At 46.8% G+C, this 15,963-nt stretch overlaps 1 pseudogene across 1 annotated transcript in view; it reads left to right on the plus strand.

The window, feature by feature from the left end:
- The window catches only part of LOC147454849 (DEAD-box ATP-dependent RNA helicase 17-like), an 87,558-nt pseudogene that overhangs the window by 13,166 nt on the left and 58,429 nt on the right, over positions 1-15,963 (plus strand). Inside the window, exons 5-8 of the transcript XR_015188703.1 lie at positions 8,615-8,723; positions 9,145-9,497; positions 9,607-9,680; positions 9,768-10,070. The product of XR_015188703.1 is annotated as a DEAD-box ATP-dependent RNA helicase 17-like (transcript). The remainder of the gene's footprint in view (positions 1-8,614; positions 8,724-9,144; positions 9,498-9,606; positions 9,681-9,767; positions 10,071-15,963) is intronic.

Consider the following 15,963-nt stretch of genomic DNA (forward strand, 5'->3'; position numbering starts at 1 on the left):
TCTGTACAGTCTCTCACATCAGCATGTCAATGCGTTTTACGGAAATCAGCTTCAGAGTTCCACGACGTGTGCTCCGTAAGCTCTTCAAGTTGGTCAGTTCAGTTTTTCTTGTCCACTTGGCCATTTCTCTTCCACGTGGTCATGCCATGTCATCACTTTGTGACAAAAAATTAGGGTTAGGTTTCATCCATAAAGTTGTAGCCGATCGTAGCATGTCCCATAACCTCTTGAATGGTCCAAATTGGCTTGGACAAATAGTGTTCTTGTAGCGGTGATGGTACTTCCCCCCCCCCCCCCCCCTCCCCAAACTGTGCCAGAAGCTTAGTTTTTCAAAATTGTCGGATCAAAATATGCTCGCATCAAGTGGTCTTGGGTTCTTTATGGCTTATGCCCATAGTCACAAGGAACGCGTCCCAGGGATGGGGGACGGGGCTCAAATGGATTTTTAGTGCAAAAAAGAGGGCGGGACGGCAAGTGGGGACGGGAAGCCCAAAAATGGGCATCCCCTGTGACTATGCTTATGCCCCTTAAGACAGAGCGATGAAGATGGGAGCGTGCCCGATGCGCGATGGACTAAGGGTGGAGTGGCTGGTCAGTGCGCGGCACGTACTCGAAGATTCTTTGATAAAAACATCTCAGAGATGTTCTTTAGGTTCTTTCTTCTTCATCCAACTCGGTTTGGTTCTCTCTCAAGAAACAGAAAGCCATTTCTATAAACTTTGGAAGCGCACGAAGAGTGGCTAGTAAGTCCGAGGCAGGGACTCCAAGGTTTTTTGATAAAAACATCTGAGAGATGTTCTTTGGGTTCTTTCTTCTTCATCCAACTCGGTTTGGTTTTCTCTCGAGAAACGGAAAATCATTTCTATAAAATTTGGAAGCGGATGAGAGTGGCTAGTAAGTTTGGGCAGGGACACGAACATTCTTTGATAAAAACATATGTGAGAGGTTCTTTAGGTTCTTTCTTGAGTGTCGTTTCTTCTTCATCCAACTCGGTCTGGTTTTCTCTCGAGAACAGAAAGTCATTTCTGTAAAATTTGGAAGCGCCTTCTTGCTTTGTCTGCTCTTGAAGGACAGGTATGCTTTCAGAAAAGCACATGCCTGAAGCTTTGATACCAATGTAACAGGAGGGTACCACGTGCCAACGGAAAAAGAACAAACTGAACAACTTTTAGCACTTCAAATAACACTGAACTGAAAGCTATGCACGACGCACGAGACGCGGAGTGACAGAGTTCTACCCCTAGAGAGCACTGGTCCCAAACCCTGGTGTCCCTTTCGGTATTTCTTTATATTGCTTGAACTTAGTACAACGTTGGTACTCCTATCTCTACACTTCTACGCAAAAACGTGCCAAAGAATGAGCCCATGGCACATATTTAAAGGCCCTGGGCCTCAAGTTTTAAAAGCATCAAGTTCTTTAGGTTCTTTCGAGTGTCTTTTGTTCTTCATCCAACTTTATAAATTCCATTCTGATTGCACTTGGAAGGATCGGTATGCTTTTAGAAAAGCACACGATTGGAGCTCTGATACCACTGTAACGGGTGGACACCACTTGCTAACGGAAAAGAATAGACTGAACAACTTTAAGCACTTAAAATAACAACTCAACGGAAAGAGATGCAGGACACACAAGACGGGGAGTGGCGGAGTTCCACCCCAAGAGAGAAGTGGCCCCAAACCCTAGCACCCCTTTCGGTATTTCTTTATATTGCTTGAACTCAGTACAACTTGGTATTCTGTTCTCTGCACTTCCACATGGAAACGTGCCAAAGATTGAGCCCATGGTACATATTTAAAAGCCCTAGGCCTATCCAAAAGCAATACATGAAAAGCATCAAGTTTTTAAAGCATCTGATTTCCAAAAGCTTGCGCAAAAGGGTTGTCCGTACAATATGCCGCGTCATCAGCAGTGGACGCGATTAACGAAATCGTGTCACGTGGCAGTCAGGGCAAAACGCAGGGCGTTCGTACAACTGCCACATCATCAATTTTTACGCTAGAGAGTTTGTGAGTGTGTGCTGGTCATGCTTTATTTATGGCCCTAGGCTCTTGGGCCCCCATTGGATGAGGCACATAAGTTGGTGGGAACTTCTTTTAAAATTAGGCCACACTCGGCGAGGAATTGTAAGTTGGTGAGACTTCTTCTTCTTCTGCTTCTTCTCTTAGGGTTTAGGTCCCCCTGCCGGGATTTGCAAGGCCCAGGTCTTTAGTGCCCTGACACGCCAGTAGTTTGTGACATCTTTCATCTCATGCAAGAATTCAGCTATGGAGTTGCAATAATGGCCAGAATAAATGGCAGTATTGCATTTGTGCACATTCCAATTACTCAAATCTAAAGCAAATATGACATGGGTAACGGTGTGGGGGCCCTTGAGAGGGTTGATTGGGCTCCGTCGGTTTGTTTTATCCTCCCTCTCTCTTTAGTAACACCAACACCACGACGCTTCCTTATAAGTAACTCCTACAACTCCTCATCATGAGTAGGCCTCCTCAAATGCTCAAAAGAATTAGCCAATGTGTCATTGATGTGCCATCTCCATTGTGAGAACTCTCTTTTGTTAGGAGCTTTATGTTCACCTTCTAGATGCTTGCACTCATGCTTATTACTTTTCTCACGTGCACTCAGGTCCTTGGTTGTGGGTTGGCCACCCTTTTACCCTTCTGGTAGGGATTCTAGGCACACATAGGGTTAGCACCACACATTTTACCATTTTATTTATTCCCAGTTTTGTGGATTTTTTTTGTGCTGGATATTTTTAGGGGTTTTGCCATAGTTGGCTCACTATATCAGTGCAGCCTCAATCCACATACCGATCATCTTATATCATTGTCTTTAGAATTATTGAGTCGCCGGCTTCACCTGTGTGTGTGTGTGTGTGTGTGTGTGTGTGTGTGTGTTACTCTGACTTTGTATCAGATCATCCACATTGTAACTTTCTGGTCTCATAGGTCACTTTGGCCTTTTGAAGACGTTAATATAACATTACATTTCATTTCATCTCTCTCTCTCTCTCTCTCTCTCTCTCTCTCTCTCTCTCACACACACACACACACACACACACACACACACACACATTCCCGTGTTCGTGTTTCTTCTTCTGTTGCATACTCAGAGATGGTATTAGAGCAATAGGTGCTTCCCCTTTGAGATCTGCGAGCGCTTTTTCGCCTTCCCTCGCAAGGGCTCTCTGCCTCTGCCTCGATCGCCATTGCTTTTGGGCTAGCCTTAGTGTTAGCATCTTTAGCCTTAGCCTTCTTTTACCACATCTTAGTGTTCAAAAGTTTAAACGTCGGTCCTTGAGTTTTTTAAACGCTGGTGTATTAGCATTTAAACTTCTATGCGTGCAAACTACTTGCTTCTTTTGGCAATGCTCCACTCCCACACACTCTCCCACAAGTATCTCCTTAGCAGCGCTCTCTCTTTGCACCTTCTTCCTTGACGTGCAACCTCAGAATCTCTCGTGTTGGCCTCTCAAGTCTCGGCCTCGGCTTCGGTGGGAGTTTCCTCTTTCCGGGCTGCTTTTGTCTTGTGTGACCTCGACATTGGCTTATGGATTCTTGAAGTTTGCTATTTTCAGCTGTCCATTCTCTCTCTGCGCTCATAATTTTGCACTTTGGAATTGCTCTATCATCGGCCTTGGCTTGTGCTACCAGTCCCCACTTGTTGTGTTGACATTGGACGGATGCGCTTGCTCTCTTTATGATCTCTTGGACCTTGTGGCTCGATTGCGGTTACTTCTCCATCCTCGCACCGGCTTTACTTCGTTCCTTGGGCGTGGCTTCCGGATTTCCTTGATCCCGTGCTTCTATTTTGCGAGACCTTTAAGATTTTTTGATGTACTTATATTTTCCTTGCAGTTATGTACATTCGGCAACGGAATGTTGATCTTTCACCCGTCGGAGAAGTTGGATGGCTCAAACTTTATGGTTTGGAAGATAATCATGGTTTTTTTATGGCGACCGACTTGCGGGATTGGCTTATGGACCGCAACAATGCCACGTGTCCTATTTCGGCTTTCTCAACTACTTTTACATTGGTGACTCCTACCTCTTGAGCTAGCTTATTGTGTATTGAATTTGGTACTTCATCATCGGTTGTTCCACAAGCCATGGTTGTACTCAATCATAGGATGTTTTCCTAACTTTGCATCAATTGTGCAAATTCTGTGATTTCACTTCTTACATCATTTCGATCAGCACATAAGGTTTGGGACTGACTACCTTTGCAACCTGTATGAGGCGGTTACTCCTGGCCGGATCCTTGCTCTTGAGAAGGCTCTACTCAACTAGTAGTCCTCACAGTTCTCTATGCAGCAGCTTTAAGACGAGCTTGCTGTTTGTGGCAAGGTGGTCACCTCGGAGGACATGGCTACTCTACTTTTGGCCAAGCTTCCCTCACAATATGACTCTTTATACCAGTCCCTTGTTTCCTCTTAACACAGAGAAGAGGAGACAAAACAACACTAGAGAGAGAAGCAAGAGTGAGAGAGTGTAGACAAGCCTTGTGGGAAAACTTTGCTCAACAGGAGAGTAAAGGGGCTCCACACAATTTGCCTGAAATGGGGGGACTTGATTCCCCTAGATAGGGATGGTCCTAGGCTGCCGGACCCCATAAAAATCCTCCATGGCCCACAGAATGGGAATATGGAAAGTCATAGTGCCTACGAAAAAACGCCCCTCATCTAGAGGCCTACAAGTGACCATACTGAACATGTAGTGGGCGCTGCCCAAGACCTACCTTCAGAAGATGAGCCTCACAAAAGGCCGGGCATAGCCACAAAGAAGCCCTCCCCCCCAACCGGGAACCCAGGAGATGACCTTTGAACTCAACAATCTCAAACGAGTTTGAATTTGGAGTTTGTTGGAAACGACATTCAAAAGAAGGTAAGGTATTTGGTAGCTTTTGTGCAACTCATGCGGCCTTCTAGATAGTAATTGCACTTTACCGTTCGAGAGAAGAATGGGAGAAACTGTGTTTGTCAACTCTTTTTGGGATGTATGTGGATGAGTTTTCGGACTATGTAGAGCGTCAGGGGGACAGGGGGGACTCAGCTAGCAGGGACATGGATTCCGCTGTTACTATATGTTGATGATATTGTGCTGATTTCTGACTCCCCAGAGGGGATGCAACGTCATTTGGATGCTCTGCATACATTTGCTCGTGACAGTGGATTGTCTGTCAATCTGGGGGAAACCAAGGTTATGGTGTTCAACACTACACCACAGTGGGTCAGGAGGTAGGCACCCACATTTATGTATGGCCAGGAGATTGTGGAGTACACAGATGCATATACCTATCTTGGGGTAGTCTTCGGTGGACCGGTGTTTTCACTAAGGAGAGCACCAGAGACTAGACTGACGAGAGCATATGCAGCTTTGGGAGGACTGGAGAGGATTTGTTCGCAAGTTCAGTTTCAGGAACCGCGAACAAAGCTTTGGCTTTTTGACACTCTAGTGACTCCAGCTATGCTCTATGGAGTTTAGGTATGGGGACCCTCAGTAGACCACCATGGGAGATCTGGCAACACAGATGGATGGAGATGTATGGAGAGGCCTCTGGTCTCTATGATCGCTCGGATGATTCAGGCTAAGGCCTCAAATCCGAGCCGAGCTAGCCCCCCCCCCCCCCCCCCCCCCCTCTCTCGTGGTGGAGGCATTGACAAGATTAGTTTCCTTTATGCATGGTCTATGGGATCTCCCCAGGGACAAATACGCGCGGCTTGCCTTGGAGTCATCTTGACAACTAGCTCTACAAGGCGATACAGCATGTTGGTATGGACAGATGACATCATGGTTTCAATAGCATGGTCTCAACATGGATAGATTACCTTCGCTTCAATACTCCCTGGATGCACCCTCCCTGTCTCTCACACGGACAGAGATCACCACTCATACGTCAGGATCTGATTCAGCTAAATACTAGGAGCACATGGATACAACCGACACAGGAGTTGGGCACGAAGATGGCCTTCTATAGAGAGCTTATAACCGGCCTATACAACGTAGAGGGCGGTACTATTTCAATTACCTGTTAACTTTACACAGAGCACTGAGAAGGGAAGAGAACACAGTTGCGTCCAGCGACTAGAATGTCACTGCGCACACGAGACCGACACCCTGTAGGCCCCAAAGACTGGCGCCCCTTTCGGTATTTCGTTAATTTAGAGAGAGGGAATTACAAAAAGAGAGTCCCTAGAAGATAACACGTGCATCGAGCTAGTACGCTCCAGATTCGGCAGAATTTCGACAGCATAACGGTACCGAAATTAATCCGAATCAGTTTCCAAGCTCAGGACTCTATCCCACTGGCGTTATCCCTCAGTCGGGAGCACAAAACAGTAAATTCCAGGTCGCTGTAATTTCTGGTTCAGTCCTGTTTTTGACCTGATTTGGGCACATGACGGTCCCTACATTGTTCCCTGCACCTTGGGCTTGGTGCCCCTTGATTCTGGAAGCATCCCGGGCACAAAACAGTCTCAAAACAAAGTAAAAAACAGCAAGCAAACAGTGCTGAATTTACTGCGCAATCGAGAGGTTATCACCCTCTCGTGGACCTGCTTTGGTGCAGCAGCTAGCTACACCGGTTCCTGTGCAAAGAGGCTCTTGCCTCGGCATGAAAGCATATTTCCCCACAGCTGTACATAGGTCAAATGAGAAGCCCACTAGTGGGGCATAACATACTGTACGTAGGGGAGAAAGAGAGCAGTATGTAGCGTGCGGGGCATCACTCCCGTCACCATACTGTGCATAGAGGGCAAGGTAAGCATTCCATAGCTTCTGTACCTGCTACAATCCACTTGAGGCTGAAAATGGCGCCCCCTTTGTTGATATGCAACTCGTTTTTGCCTCCCAGAGTGGCAGAATCGCTCATAGGCTGACACGTCGCCCAATTTCCGAGTTTGGGCTTTCCCTGCTAAAAATATCTCAACTGGTGCGTCAGTTGACTTGGCAGCAGAGCAATAAAATGTTCCCCTTGTCATTCCAGAGCTAATGACGCGAACACATTTTCTGGTAAAAAATAGCAGTTCCCTAAATTTTAGGAGATGCTTCCATGGCGTCCCTATCGGTCTCCTGACCATCATTGAAGACTACCATTTGACCAACATCTAACTCCAGTTTGGCGCACACGAGCTTCCATACTCATCAGAATTCAGTGCTAACTGGCCCGGGCAGTCCCTGTCTGACCGACCTAGATCCCCGATGTGAGAAACCCATTTGGCTGCAGCCGTTTCACACTGGCCATGCAATGTCCACTTGCACCTTTTCAAGGGTTCCGGGACAAACAAGTAAAAATAAAATAAATATATCTAGTACTTATTTACGGAAGGCAACAAGAAAATACACCTCCTGGTGACAGAGCTTCTTCTCCAACTCACGGGGACGGCTTTGTGACTAGGCCTGCATACATGGATACACATTTATCTCATGGGATAAGATGCGCTATTAGACATATACACACATCCTCACATCAGCTCCAGATCGAGACTGGCCGATATCGAGGGGTGCCGACAGGAGCCAGGATATGTCACCTATGTATCTTAGAGCCAGAGACAAGAGCTGCAGTACACGTCATTGCCCGGCATACTATGAGATACGCGACCGCTTCCACTATCTATTCAGAGAAGGGTTCGGACCTTTTTCTAGGGTCATGAGATACAAGGATCAGAGGTGTCTCGGATTGTTCCTGCTAGAGCTGCGCAGACTTAGGGAGAGCTTGCTGAGGACATCAGGGGAAAGACAGTCTCAGAGAGGAATCACAAATTTATTTACACCAGATAGAGGAGAGCCAACGGAGCAGTCATTATGTCAGATCTCAGAGCCTACTCATACTAGAGGTACACTGCTTGACCGAGCCACTGAACTTGGTAGATCCAGACGTCCACGACCTCGGGGGGTCTCCCACTACCGATGAAGGCTGCAACAGAAGGTACATATCACTTTAGCTTGACATGCAAGACGCCCAACCAGAGTTCTGACCATGGAGGAGGTCGATGAGATCCGACAGCGACTGATGAGAGATTTCATCTGAACCCACAACCAACACCCCCCCCCCCCCCCCCCCCCGCATTTCCTTTCTCCTTAGTGTTTTAGTGTCAGTTCTCTGTAACTTTGTAATTTCCGTACTCAGACATGGTATCAGATTCACCAATTGTAACTTTTTGGTCTCATAGGTCATTTTGGCCTTTTTGAAGACGTTAATACAACATTTCATTTCATTTCATTTCTATGGCTGGTGCGATTGGGCCCAAGGAAATATTTGTCACCACAAAGGCGAAGATGTTGAAACTTGTTACCCATTGGGAATCTTACTTGTCCATGAGTGACTCTTACCACATAATGTTTGAAAGAGATACTATCTTAAGTGTCTTGACTTTGTTGTCCAAGAGTCACTAATTGCAAAGATTACTGCAAGGTCTATGAAATCTGCATGGATATCACTTGAAGCATCTTTGTTATCTGAATCTTCCAACTAATAAAAAATTCTTTGGAATCGCAGTACAGAAATAAAGCTTTGGTTTTGATGTTGGACACGAACTTAAGAGTATGATTTTTCAGGGACTGGTATTTTAATACCCAGCATCTTAGTCTCATTATGTGCACCTTTCATCTTCAGGTATCACAATCTTGGTTGCCACTCCTGGGCGTTTACTGGATCACTTGCAGAATACATCATCCTTCTGCTATAAAAATCTGCAGTGGATTGTGTTTGATGAAGCTGACAGGTAAACGATGACATAGCAATAATTATTTGTGCGTGCTTCTGGGTTTTGACAGACAGAGGCATTTACAACATACTGATGTGATTGACCGGCATATGCAATGTTATGCTCGTGTGCATGTCTTGAACTTTGTGTGTATGGTCATGTAGCATTGGATTGCCAGCATGTCCTACTTTATACTATAAGAATTTCATGGAGGCACTCTTTTTCAATCACTTTACCTACCACGTTTTACACTCTGAACAGAACTAGAATTGTGAAGAGCTTCTAAATTAATGTTGCATAGTGTGAGCTCCTTTGAATGACACCCTTTTCATTTAGTGTATTTTAGAGATGCTCAAATGGTATTATGCAGTTAATTTTTTTGTAGTTTTACATTCGATATGGTTGATGATTGCTTTTGTTTCATTTCTCTATGTTGCAGGCTCCTAGATCTTGGCTTTGGAAAAGATATAAAAAGCATCTTATCGTTCCTAGACTCCCTTCAACATGTCAGTTCAAAAAACCAGTCAAGCAGTCGACGCATTGTCCGACAACATTTACTGCTATCTGCCACATTGGGTGATGAAGTGATGGAGCTTGCATCGTTAAGCTTGCAAAACCCAGCAAGAATTGGCTTTTCAGAACCTCTACAGTATGAAGAAGAGCCAAGTGCCAGTGCATCTTCCAGAGTAGAGAAAGTTTCTGCTAATTTGAATGACTCTCCAAAGTGTAATGCTGGAAGGAATCCCTTGGAATATAGCGTGCCAATGCAGCTTGCCCAAAATTTTGTGTCAGGTGGAGAGCTCTCAAAGTTTGTGTTTATGTCATGTGTAATTAAAACTGGAGTTTTTGGTCTGTATCTCTTGTTCGTGAGGATTTCATTTTGTGTTGATTTTGGTTGCAGTGCCATGCAATTTGCGGTTGGTGAGTCTGCTGGTTGTTTTACACACGTGGCTGGACAGGTCTAGCAGTCATAAGGTTTCTTTCTCCTAACCGATAAGAGCACCAAAACGTTATATGCATTTATGGAATTTTTTTGAACAAGTTTTAATGTTTCTTGTTCAGGTAGTTGTATTCCTTTCTACTTGTGATTCGGTGGACTTTCACTATGCTCTTTAACTGATTTCTTTTGGATTTTTCTCCAAGAGAGGAACAAGTCACGACAGGGGGCCTAATCAATGGCAAAGTTTTTCGTTTGCATGGCAACATGTCGCAACAAGAGCGAACAGAAACGTTTCTTGAATTCAACAAAGAGAATTCAGCCCTTCTGCTCTGTACAGACGTAGCTGCAAGGGGTCTGGATATTCCAAAGGTCACACATATATTACAGTACGACCCCCCTGGAGATGCCAACGCATATGTTCACAGGTACAGGCAAAATCACTGATTGGGCTCTTATTTGAGCTAAAAAGTGGAAGCATGGTTACCTTGCTTGCATGTAGTTCAACCGCACGTTTTTGACTTTCTTGTACGTTGAGATTTAAATCAAGTTTGTCAGGCTTCACAGGATTTGTGTATCAATTGCAACTGAAGATACTTGTAACCACTGTGGACTAGTGATCAAGAGAATATGCCTGTAAATGACCAGAATTGGCAATGATTACCTTTATGCTTAACAACAGAACAATCTGAACTGAAATAATAGTGAACGTAGAAAGAGAGAAGTTTATGGATTGGGCTGCGGGATGCTTTTGCATAAGAGATTTCAATGGCCCTAAACTGCCACTGTCAGCACCCCCCCGTGGATATTTGTTTATTAGTTTGAAGTTGTATGAAGGTTCAAGAAGTTCAATGACTCAGTGCATATAGTGCATTATATGCAAGCTCTTGAGGGGTTGTTTTATAGGCCCCAAGGGCCTTAAAGCTAACCCTAGAAGCCAATATTTTCATCCCTTTCAACATGCGATGTGTGAACACACCTAACTCCCCCCCCCCAACCACGTGATGGCAGTAGAAGCAATGCACAGTATGTAGATAGATAGATAGATAGATAGATGTTATATCAACGTCTTCAAAAGGCCAAAGTGACCTATGAGACTAGAAAGTTACAATGTGGTGGATCTGATACAAAGTCAGAGTAACAAGATGACAGAATGACGAAATGACAAAATAAAATACTATGGAATCCTAAACTGCTAGGTGTGAACTAAGCAGCTAAACAACTAGCTGGGATAGCTAGATCACAGGAGATCCAACATCGGTCGTTGGCGGATCTCATCAATCTCCTCCATGGTCAGTAGTCTGACCGGGCGTCGTGCATGTCGAGTCAAAGTGATCCGAATCCTCTGATGCAGCCTCCGTCGATACTGTGTAGTCCTGTGTAGTTGTGGGCGTTTGGATCTCCCCAGCTCAGTCGCTCGGTCGATCAGTATGCCTCTGGTGTAAAGCGACGAGCTCTGCTGTGGTAGTAACTCCTCCGGGTGTCCAGTGGCAACTCTAAAGAAGTCTGTGATCTGTCTCTGAGACTGGCTAGCCTCTCCTCTCATCAGGCTCTCTCTGTGTCTGCGTAGCTCGAGCAAAAACGAACCGAGGCATCTCTGATCCTCGTACCGCATGACTCTAGAGAAAGGTCCAAAGCCCTCTCTGAACAAGCAATGGAAGCGGCCTCGTATCTCGTAGTAGACGGGGCAGTGGCATGTGTAGTGCAACTCTGTCTCAGGCTCGATGTCACACAGGGGGCATGTCCTGGCCTCTGTCGGTACTCCGTTGTATCTCCCGGTCTCGATCCGCATCTGGTGTGATGATGTGCGTATATGGCCAATAGCACATCGTATCCCATGAGACAAGTGGGTGTCCATGTATTTGGGCCTCGTCACAAAACCATCCTCCGTAAGTTGGAGGAGATGCTCTCTGTAGAAAGCCATCTTCGTGCCCAGCTCCTGTGCTGGCTGTATCCATGTCCTCTTGGTGTCTAGCTGAGTCAAGTCCTGGTGAATGAGCCTGGTGATCTCGCACTGTGTAAGAGTCAGAGAGGGTGCATCCAGTGAGTACTGAAGGGAGGCAATCTGTCTATGCTGAACCCATGCGCTTGAAACCATGATGTCATCTCCCCATACCAGCATGCTGTATCTCCCTGCATGGCTAACTGTCGAAAGGACTCAAGTGCAAGGCGTGCATATTTGTCTCTGGGAAGTTCCCACATGCGGTGTATGAAGGAGACAGATCTGGTGAGCGCCTCAACCACTAGTGGGGGGCAGCTAGCTCTGCTCGTACAATAGCACGTGGTACTGAAGCCTTGGCTCTAATGAGCCGCGAGATCATAGAGACCAGAGGCTTCTCCATGTCCCCCCATCCATCATTGCGGCATGTCCTCCCGTGATGATCCAGTGCAGGTCCCCAAATCTGAGCTCCATAAAGCAATGCAGAAGCCACCAAAGTGTCAAAGAGCCAGAGCTTCGTCCGCTCCTGAAACTGAACTTGTGAACACATCCTTTCCAATCTACCCAATGCTGCATGGGATCTGGTCAATCTAGTCTCTGCTGCACTCCTCAATGAAAATGCTGGCCCACTAAAAACCACTCCAAGGTAAGTGTAAGCATCTGTATACTCCACCTTCTCCTGGCTGTATGTGAAGGCGGGCGTTGACCTCCTGATCCACTGTGGGGTGGTATTAAATACCATGACCTTGGTTTTACCAAGGTTGACAGACAAACCACTTTGTGGGCAAATCTATGCAAAGCCTCCAAGTGACGTTGCAACCCCTCCGAAGAGTCGGAGATCAACACAATATCATCAACATATAACAATAGTGGAATCCATGTCCCTGTCAGCTGTGCACCTCTATCACCATCTCTCTCAATGTAGTCAGAAACCTCATCCACATACATACCAAATAGAGTAGGAGAGAGCGGGCAGCCCTGCTTCACCCCAATATGGAGTAAACCGGTGGAGAGAGAGAGAGAGAGAGAGAGAGAGAGAGAGAGAGAGAGAGAGAGAGAGAGAGAGACATGAAATGAAATGTTATATTAACGTCTTCAAAAGGCCAAAGTGACCTATGAGACCAGAAAGTTACAATGTGGTGGATCTGATAAAAAGTCAAGAGTAACAAGATGACAAAATGACAGAATGAAAAAATGACAAAATAAAATACCATGGAATCCTAAATTGCTAGGTGTGCACTAAGCAGCTGAACATCCAGCATCGGTCGTTGGCCGATGCTCGTTGGCGGATCTCATCAATCTCCTCCATGGTTAGTAGTCTGACCGGCTGTCATGCATGTCGAGCCAAAGTGATCCGAATCCTCTGATGCAGCCTCCGTTGATGCTGTGTAGTCCTCCGCAGTCGTGGGGGTCTAAATCTCCCCAGCTCAGCCGCTCGTTCGATCAGTGTGCCTCTGCTGTGGTAGTAACTGCTTCGGGTGTCCAGTGGCAGCTCTAAAGAAGTCTGTGATTTGTCTCTGAGACTGGCTAGCCTCTCCTCTTATCAGGCTCTCTCTGTGTTTGCACAACTCGAGCAAAAACAAACCTAGGCATCTCTGATCCTCGTACCACATGACTCTAGAGAATGGTGGCCTCGTATCTCGTAGTAGATGGGGTAGTGGCATGTGTAGTGCAACTCTGTCTCAGGCTCGATGTCACACAGGGGGCATGTCCTGGCCTCTGCTGGTACTCCGCTGTGTGTGTGTGTGTGTGTGTGTGTGAGAGAGAGAGAGAGAGAGAGAGAGAGAGAGAGAGAGAGAGAGAGAGAGAGAGAGAGAGAGAGAGAGAGAGAGAGAGAGAAAGAAAGATTTTTAACGTCTATATCAGGCCGAAGTCGGCCTATGAGACAAATCAAATGTACATGGTGTGTATGTCATCCGTCTATCGGAAAGACAAATGAAACAAAACTGATACAAAACTGAACTGAATGTAGGTAGTGGGGTATCTGAGGAGGGATGGAGCTCTATCTCTAGGGGTATATGCATGTCTATATGCTCAAGGTAGTACAATCATGAGAATGCATCAAGCTATCTAGCTCCATCCTGTACTAATGGGGGGATGTAAGATGTGGTACATGGGCGGGTCTGGTGCCAAGGCTACCCGGATGAAAGTTGTCGGGTCGGCCCTCATCTGGGCCACTCGGTCCTTAGTGGCACGGCGCTCTCGGGCTCGGATCTCCTCGATCTGTCGGTGGTGGGAGCTCGCGCCCCTGTAGCCTGTGACTCGTGGTCGTCGTCTAGCTCGGCTCACCTCCGCGTGTGGGAGTGTCACTCCCCTCTGAGTGTCTGGTAAGGGAGGGGCGGCAATCCTCTGAAAGAAGTCTGTGAGCTGCGACTGTCTCCCCTCTGTCTGTGTAGCTGTGTGTGGCTGTAGTAGTGTGTCCGGATGGCTCTATATCTCTAGTAAGAACCGTCCGAGCTGTCTCTGATCTCGAGAGTCCATGATCTCTCGGAGAGTGGGCTGTCCTCTGAATAAGGCCTCATACCTGCCTCTGATCTCAGTGTATGCTCTGCATCTACATACAAAGCGCTCCTCACTCTCCACCTCCTCTGTGCAGGCTCTGCAGACTCGCTCCTCCCTGGGAACACCAGTATGTCTCCCGATCTCAATCTCTAACCTGTGTGAAGCCACTCTCAGCTGACCAATCGCCACCCGTGAGCTATGTGGCATATATGTGTCCATGTAGCGTGGTCTCTGTATGAACCCCCCAGACAATATGGTGAGAAACTGGTCTCTGTAATCTGACATCCTCGTCCCCAAGCCGGGTGACTCCCAGACTCTCCTAGTGTATAGCTGCCACAGATCCTGTCTCAATACCAAGTTCCTCTCAATGCGAGAGAGGTGAACATATGGTGAGTGGGGGTCGTACTGGAATGGTGGTAGGCTCTCCATGTCAAGACCGTGTCCCTCAAACCATGCTCTGACCTGTGAGTACCATGCTCTCTCATGCCCACTCTCTGAGAGAGAGAGAGAGAGAGAGAGAGAGAGAGAGAGAGAGAGAGAGAGAGAGAGAGAGAGAGAGAGAGAGAGAGAGAGAGAGAGAGAGAGAGAGAGAGAGAGAGAGAGAGAGAGAGAGAGAGAGAGAGAGAGAATCATTTCCTGCTTCAGAGAGGGAAAATATGCCGTAATTCTAGAGAGAGAAAGATATGTTAACGTCTTCAAAAGGCTGTTGTAGCCTATCAGAGAAGTACCAACTTACGTCCATGTCTGATGTCATCTCATCATCGAAAGGGGGAGATCTTGTACTCTCTCCTCAGGTCTTTAGATTAGCCCATGAGCTTGGCTATGAGGTGGGCCATGGCTGTTGCTGAGGCGTCTGGTGCTGTGTCTCTGATGTCTCACTAGGATAGCTCTCATTTGACCATAATATGGGTCTCTCGTGGTCACCCTGGTGGGCATGGTCGTCGGGCTCGACAAAGTGCGGTGGCTCTGTCAAGTGTGACTCGCAGGGTGTGTGTGTGTGTGTGTGTGTGTGAGGTATGTGGCGGAGTGGCTCTATTGTTGCTGATCTGGTGGGTGTGGGGTCTGGTTTGCTCTATCTGGGTGCCTCTGATGGAGATGGTCTCCTGTCTCGTAGTGGTGCTGTGCCGCGTCTTTGGAGCTATTAAATGAAAAGCTGTAGGCATTTCTGGTCTTCAACTCCATGACATGACAAAGGTGCCCGAAACCTTGTTGAAAGAGGCATAATATATTAATACCTCCCCCGTATGTCATAGTCTACTGTGTATTTGCGTATGTAGTGTTCCTCTGTCTCCGACTCTCGGCCGCAAAGCTCACAGATCCTGTCCTCCATTGTAGTGGCTGCCCATCTGCGTCTGTCCTCTCAGTCTGTGTGAAGAGGTGCGAATCTGTCCAAGGGCAGCTCACATGCCGTGGGTGAGTTGGATTTCCAACTCTCTGGTGTAATAATGAAACCATCCTCAGAGAGGTTGAGAAAGTGGTTCCTATAGAACCCCATCTTTGACCCTATAGGAAGTGGTGGTCGGGTCCATGTCCTCTCTGTCTCAATCCTCAGAATACATTCGTCTCTGACTCTCTGCCCCAAAGCTCACAGATCCTGTCCTCCATTGTAGTGGCTGTCCATCTGCATCTCTGTCCTCTCAGTCTGTGTGAAGAGGTGCGAACTTGTCCAATGGCAGCTCACATGCCGTGGGTAAGTTGGACACTCATTGCAAATGGATGGAGGGACACCAGGAGAAGATCCATTCATGGGCTTGTGGCTTATTGCAAGGGAGAGATGTACTTTGCCCACTCACATGATGCCACAGAAACAAGGAAATCCGCCGATGTGCTTGCAAGAGAGTGGGTGTCTGCCATAGAGATCATTGGCCCAAAGGTGGTGT

This window comes from Adiantum capillus-veneris, chromosome 7 (genome assembly GCF_014529385.1).
Source record: "Adiantum capillus-veneris isolate H3 chromosome 7, ASM1452938v2, whole genome shotgun sequence".
Classification (NCBI taxonomy): domain Eukaryota; kingdom Viridiplantae; phylum Streptophyta; class Polypodiopsida; order Polypodiales; family Pteridaceae; genus Adiantum; species Adiantum capillus-veneris.